Here is a 7,344-nt window from a genome sequence, read left to right on the forward strand (position 1 = left end):
GCGGAGAGCTGGCACAGCAAGATGATGCAACAAGAGACACAGAGGAGAGATAATAAGAAGATGCAGCAGAACAGGGAGCTGAAGTGGTGCAAGAGAATGATCACCTCTCTCCCACTCCAGAAGGTCCTGGGATTGGTTCCCAGAGCTGCCTAATGAGAATACAAGCAGACACAGAAAGAACACACAGTGAATGGACACAGGGAGCAGACAACGGGGTGGGGATGGGGGGTTATGGGGGGAGAATTTAAAAAAAAAAGAGTAGAAAAAGATATTTCATGGCTCAAAAGAGAGCCAGAAATGCTATATTATTCTCAGGTAAATGGATTTTAAGTAAAAAAAATTTACAAGAGAGAAAGTTTTTTCATATTAATAAAAGATTCAGTGCAACAAGAAGATATAATGATAATAAATACAAATGCACCTCAGTAAAGAATCTGAACATATATGAAGCAAAAATTGACAATATTGAAATGAGAGATAGTTGTACAATAATAATTGGAGACTTCAATGCACTACTTTCAATAATTGATAGAATATCTAAGCAGAAGATCAACAAGGACATAGAGGACATAAATAATACTTTAAGCAATTACACCTAATGGATATATATAGAACACTCCAACCAACAACAGCAGAGTACACATTCTTCTCAAGTGCACATGGCACATTTTCCACGACAGGCCATATATTAGGCCACAAATCAAATAATAATAAATTTTAAAATACTGAAATTATACAAAGTACTTTCTTGAACCATGTTTTAGTTTGCCAAAGGGCTACCGAAACAAAGTACTAGATATCTGTTGGTTTTTATAATGAGGATTTTTTTTTAGGTAAACACTTACAATTCTAAGACTGTGACATGTCCAAATTAAGGTATCAGCAGAGATGCTTTCTCTCCAAAGTCAGTTACCATGTGGTGAAGCAAGATAGCTGCCAATCTCTGCAAGGTCTCTGCCTTCCCCTCCAGAATCTATTGGAATCACTGAGGACAATCAGGCATAGGGTTAGTCTCTTTCTGGGCCTCCACTAAGAGTCTCAGCTGCTTCACTTTCTTCCCGCATTTAGGTGCTATCTATCAGATAAGGCTCATCTCTCCCCGGGCCTCAGTTATGTGAGACACTCGAGGGCTTCTCTCCTTGCAGCTCAGCTATGGGTGAAACTGAGGTCCTTTCTCTCATACGGCATGATCAAATATGGTGGCTTCCTTTATCTGTGTCTGTTTCCCTCTATGTCTCTATTATCAGAACCAGCAACAGGGCAGAGATTTGACCTTAGCCTCACACCCACAGGAATGGATTAGGTCACAAACATAGTCTTTCTCTTTTTGGGATTCATAAAATAATTTCACACTGCTACAGACCACAGTGGAATAAAGCTAGAAATCAATAATGGAAGGAAAACTGGAAAATTTACAAATATGTAGACATTAAACAATACACTATTAAATAACCTATGAGTCAAAGAAGAAATTATAGGGAAGTGGACTTGGCCCAATGGATAGGGCGTCCGTCTACCACATGGGAGGTCTGTGGTTCAAACCCCAGGCCTCCTTGACCCATGTGGAGCTGGCCCATGCACAGTGCTGATGCACGCAAGGAGTGCCGTGCCACGCAGGGGTGTCCCCCACGTAGGGGAGCCCCACGTGCAAGGAGTGCGCCCTGTAAGGAAAGCTGCCCAGTGCAAAAGAAAGTGCAGCCTGCCCAAGAATGGCGCCGCACACACGGAGAGCTGACACAACAAGATGACGGAACAAAAAGAAACACAGATTCCTGTGCCGCTGACAACAACAGAAGCGGACAAAGAAGAACACGCAGCAAATGGACACAGAGAACAGACAACTGGGGTGGGGGGGGAGGGGAGAGAAATAAATAAATGAATAAATAAATCTTTAAAAAAAAAAGATGTCAATTCTACTTAACGCTATTTACAGATTCAAGCAATTCCAATAAAAATTCCAACAGCCTTCCTTGCAGAAATGAAAAAACCAGTCATCAGATTTATTTGAAATGGTGAGAGACCCTGAATGGAAAAAAACATCTTGAAAAAGAGCAAAATTAGAGAACTCGTACTTCCCAATTTGACACCAAGGACAGACATATAGACCAATGGAATTGAATTGAGTTCAGAAATCAGCCTTCACATTTAAGGCCAACTGATTTTTCACAAGGGGGCTATGTCCACTCAACAGGGAAAAGTAGTCTCTTTAAAAAATGGTGCTGGGAAAACTGGATGTCTACATTTGAAAGAATGAAGGCAGACCGCTTATCTCACATCATATAAAAGTCAATTCAAAATAGATCAAAGGCCTAAATATAAGAACTGAAACTATAAGACTCCTAGAAGGAAACATAGACAAGAATCTTAAGGACCTTGTGCTAGGCAATGGTTTCTTAGACTTTATACCCAAAGTACAAGCTACAAAAGAAAAGATAGATAAATGGGACCGCATCAGAATTTAAAACTTTTGTACATCAAAGGACTTTATCATAAAAGTAGAAAGATGACCTTCAGAATGAGAGAAAATATTTGGAAAAACATATTCATTAAGAGTTTAATATCAGGAAGCAGATATGGCTCAACAGATAAAGTGTCCACCTACTATATAGAAGGTCCAGGGTTTGATACCCAGGGCCTCCTGGCCCATGTGGCACGCTGGCCCGCATGGAATGCTGCTGTGCGCAAGGAGAGTCATCCCACACAGGGGTGCTCACCGTGTAAGGAGTGGCCCCTGCGCATGGAGTGCAGCCCCACTCAGCAGGGCAGACCACCCAGGAGTGGTGCAGCCCACATAGAGAAGCTGACACAGCAAGATGACGCAATGAAAGAGAGACAGAGAAGAGACAGTATGAGACGCAGCAAACTAGGGAGCTGAGGTGCAGCAAGAGAAGGGTCACCTCTCTCCCACTCCAGAAGGTCCCAGGAAGGGTTCCCGCAGCCACCTAATAAGAATACAACAGACACAGAAGAACACACAGCTAATGGACACAGAGAGCAGACAGTTGGGGGGTGGGGTGAGAAATAAGGGGAAAAAAGGGTTTAATATCCAAAATATATAAAGAAATCCTACAATTCAACAATGAAAAGACAAAATCCAATTTAAAAATGAGCAAAAGACTTGAATAGACATCTCTCCAAAGAAGATATACAGATGGTTAAAAAGCATGTGAAAAGATGCTCAACATCATTACCCATTAGAGAAATACAAATTAAAACAATGCTGAGATACCATTTCACACCCACTAGAATGGCTAGTATTTAAAACCTGGGAAATTACAAGTATTGAAGAGGATGTAGAGAAATAGGAACACTCATTTGTTGCTTGTGGCAATGTAAAATGTGCCACTTCTGTGGAAGACAGTTTAGCAGTTCCTCAGGCAGTTAAGTGTAGATTTACCACATGACCTGGCAACCCCACTTCTATGAATATGCCCCAAATGGACAATATGGATGCACCTTGAAGTCACCACCTTGAATGAAATAAGCCAGGTGCAAAAGGACAAATATTGTATGATCTCACTGATGTGAAATCATGAGAATAAGCAAACTCAAAGCATCAGAAACTAGAATATATATTACCAGAGGCTTGGATTGGGGTAGGGAATGGGGAGTTAATGCTTAAATTGTACAGAGTGTCTAGTTGGATGATGGAAATGTTTTGGTAATGAATGATGGTGATGGTAGCACAATGTTCTGAATGTAATTAATGGTACTAAATCGTATATTTGAATGTAGTTAAAAGGGAAATTTGGGAAACGGACTTTGGCCCAGTGGTTAGGGCGTCCGTCTACCATATGGGAGGTCCGCGGTTCAAACCCCGGGCCTCCTTGACCCGTGTGGAGCTGGCCATGCGCAGTGCTGATGCGCGCAAGGAGTGCCGTGCCACGCGAGGGTGTCCCCCGCGGGGGGAGCCCCACGTGCAAGGAGTGCGCCCGTGAGGAAAGCCGCCCAGCGTGAAAAGAAAGAGCAGCCTGCCCAGGAATGGCACCGCCCACACTTCCCGTGCCGCTGACGACAACAGAAGCGGACAAAGAAACAAGACGCAGCAAATAGACACCAAGAACAGACAACCAGGGGAGGGGGGGGAATTAAAAAAAATAAATAAATCTTTAAAAAAAAAAAAAAAAAAAGGGAAATTTTAGGTTGTATATATATATTACTAGAATAAATATCTTTTAAAACTATAGGAATGTACAATACGAACAGTGAACTCTATTGTAAACCATGTACTCTAGTTAATAACACAATTATAATAATATTCTTTCATCAGTTGTAACAAATATACCACACTAATGCAAGGCCTTCATAAAAGAAGTGGTATATGGGAAGTCCATATTTTCTGCTTGATTTTTCTGTAAACCTACAATTTTTGAATAAATGAAAAAAAAGAAAAGAAAAAAAATTGGGCCAAGGATTTGAATAGACATTTCTCCAAAGATGATATCCAAATAGCCAATAAGTAACCATTAGAGAAATGCAAATTAAAACTACTGAAATAACACCTCATACCCTCTAGGATGGCTATTATTTTAAAAACTGAAAGTAACAAATGTTGGTGAAGATGTGAAGGAACAGGAACCCTTGTGCTTTGCTGGTGGGAATGTAAAATGGTGAAGCTGTTGTGGAAAACAGTTTGGAGTTTCCTCAGAAAATTAAATATAGAATTACCATGTGACCAAGCAATTTTACTAATAGGTATATACCCCAAGAAATTGAAAGCAAGGATTCAGACAGATAACTTTTTCACCACTGTTCATCAGAGCATTATTCACAATAATGAAATGGTGGAAGCACCCCAAGTATTCATTGACAGATTAATGGATACACAAAATGTAATACATCTAAACAATGGAATATAAGGCATAAAAAGAAATGAAGTGCTAGAACATGCTACAATGTGGATAAACCTTGAAGACATCATGTTGAGTGAAATAAGTCAGACACAAAAGGACAAATATTGTATAGTTTCTCTGATATGAGATATTTAGAAAAAGCAAATTAATAGGAGAATAATAGTTACAGGGGTGGGAAAAATGGGGAATTATTGCTTAAGGAGTACAAGCTTTGTTTTAAGGTGATGAAAATAGTGGTAAAAGTTGCACTGTATTGTCAATGTACTTAATGTCAAAGAATTGTCCACTTAAAATGGTTAAAATTATTTCTATGCCATGTATATCTCACCACTATTCAAAATAAATTAAATAAATATACACATACATAAGGAGGAATACTGCCAATATTTTAATAAAATTAGCATAATATTGCTATATCATATCAAAAATTGATCAAAACACAAAAAAGGAAAAAAAAGTTACGGCCCAATCTCACTAATAAATGTTACTGCAAAAACTGTAAATAAAGTAATATCCAATGATACTCAGTAATATTTATCCAATAATTCATAAGTACAAGGAAGAGTTCATTATAGGAACATAAGGATGATAGAATATTAAGACTACTATAAATATAATTCACCATATTCATATGTAAAAACCATATGAGCTTGTGGTGGCTTTGTAATGTGTCAGCCAAATTCCGCGGAATTCCCTTCCCTTAATTATAGATTAAGTCAAATGAAGTGATAAATATATTAACACGTATGAACAAGTTTGCACAAGCAATGAGAACTACTCTACCTGGTTAACAGCATTAACAAAATGTCATAAATTCTAAGGCATATTCTGGTTTCAGATGTTTAAGAAAAAAAGAAGTGTATAAGAATCAATGAAATATTGCACATGGCATCTCAAATTGTTGAGAAAAAGATGGGATTATTAATTGAGATATTTGAAAAGCTAAAATGTTCCTCCTTTAACAAAAGAAACACCATGTACAAAGTCACAAGGCAAAAGTCAAATTAGAACAATTATTTTTAAAATATGGAAATGGGTTAATCAACCCATTTTTCTGTAAAAAGAATTCTTACAAATTAAATCACCTATTTAAGAAATATGGGCAGAAGCCATAACCAGACAGATCTCTGATTTTTTTAAAAAAGGGAAAATAAATCGGTGACAGTGCACTTCACTTTTACATTATAGAAATGCAAATTAAAACAACATACTATTTACACTTAGCAGCTTATCAAATTGGCAAAAATTTAATCTAGAAAATATCCTTTGTTGCCAAGAGTAAGGGAAAACAAATATTCACACATTATTATTGGTGAAAGAAAAATTGGCACATCCTTTTTTTAAGTCAAATTGTCACAATATATAAAAATTATAAATGTTTTCCTTGTTTATAGAAATTGGCATCAATGATTTATAAAGTTCTCTGGAGTATTTAAACTCAAATTTATCAACCATATGCTTTTATAATTAAACCAGTCAAAGACTGGTCCTTAGGATTTCATAGAGAGAAGGAAAAAGCTAGCTTATCAGTAGCCCTAAAAATCTATACTTCAGAATTATTTTAAAGATCCATGCAGAATTCTATGTCAGTACTTATGCACATGGTTCTGCCAGTCATGAGAAAAGTGGAAGTGAAGGCTGCTCAGAGATGTGGAAAGACCATAGCTCTTAGGACCATAGCAGAACTGTGGACACATCTCATGTCTAGCACTTATTTCCTATAGGATTTGGGTAAGATTTTAATTAAGACTTGGAAAATAAGTATAACTATATTTACTTCACAAAATTGTGGCAAAGATCAAATGAGATAATATATATAAAGTTTGTATGATGTTGCCTAGCACACAGCAAATATCAAAAAATTCTAAGTGTTGTTGTTTTATTATTGACTTGACTATTGAGTCATTTAAAAACACTGTCTTGGTGTAACGTGGGGGCATTTTCAGGACTTGGGAATTGTCCTGAATGACGTTGCAATGACAGATACAGACCATTACATATCTTGTCTTAACTTACAAAATTGTGCAGGAGAGTGTAAACTACCATGGCAACTACATCCACACTTAGTGGCAATTCTCCAAAGTGTGTTCATCAATTGTAACAAATGTACCACACTAATGAAGGATGTTGTTAATGTGGGCAAATGTGGGAGGGGGAGGGAGTGGGGCATATGGGAATCCCCTATATTTTTATGTAACATTTACATAATCTAAGTATTTTTTAAAAATAAAATAAAATTGTATCTAAAAATAAATAAAAATGTTGTCTTGTGCTTAACTTAAGGTTGTGTAGCAAATGAGGCTATTTGGCTTCAGCGATTCATGTCTAATGCCCCTACTGTTGTAAACATCCACGTGCTATTAGCTGGCTTTTTTTTTTCAAGTCTTGCCGTAAAGTTCTGTCATGTCTTTGGTTAACACTCAGGTATTGTTCCAGGTTTCTCTCTTACTTTAGGTCAGGGCAGCCAAGTGGGAAATATCTTGCATTTCAA

This window comes from Dasypus novemcinctus, chromosome 13, assembly GCF_030445035.2.
Source record: "Dasypus novemcinctus isolate mDasNov1 chromosome 13, mDasNov1.1.hap2, whole genome shotgun sequence".
Taxonomy (NCBI): Eukaryota; Metazoa; Chordata; class Mammalia; order Cingulata; family Dasypodidae; genus Dasypus; species Dasypus novemcinctus.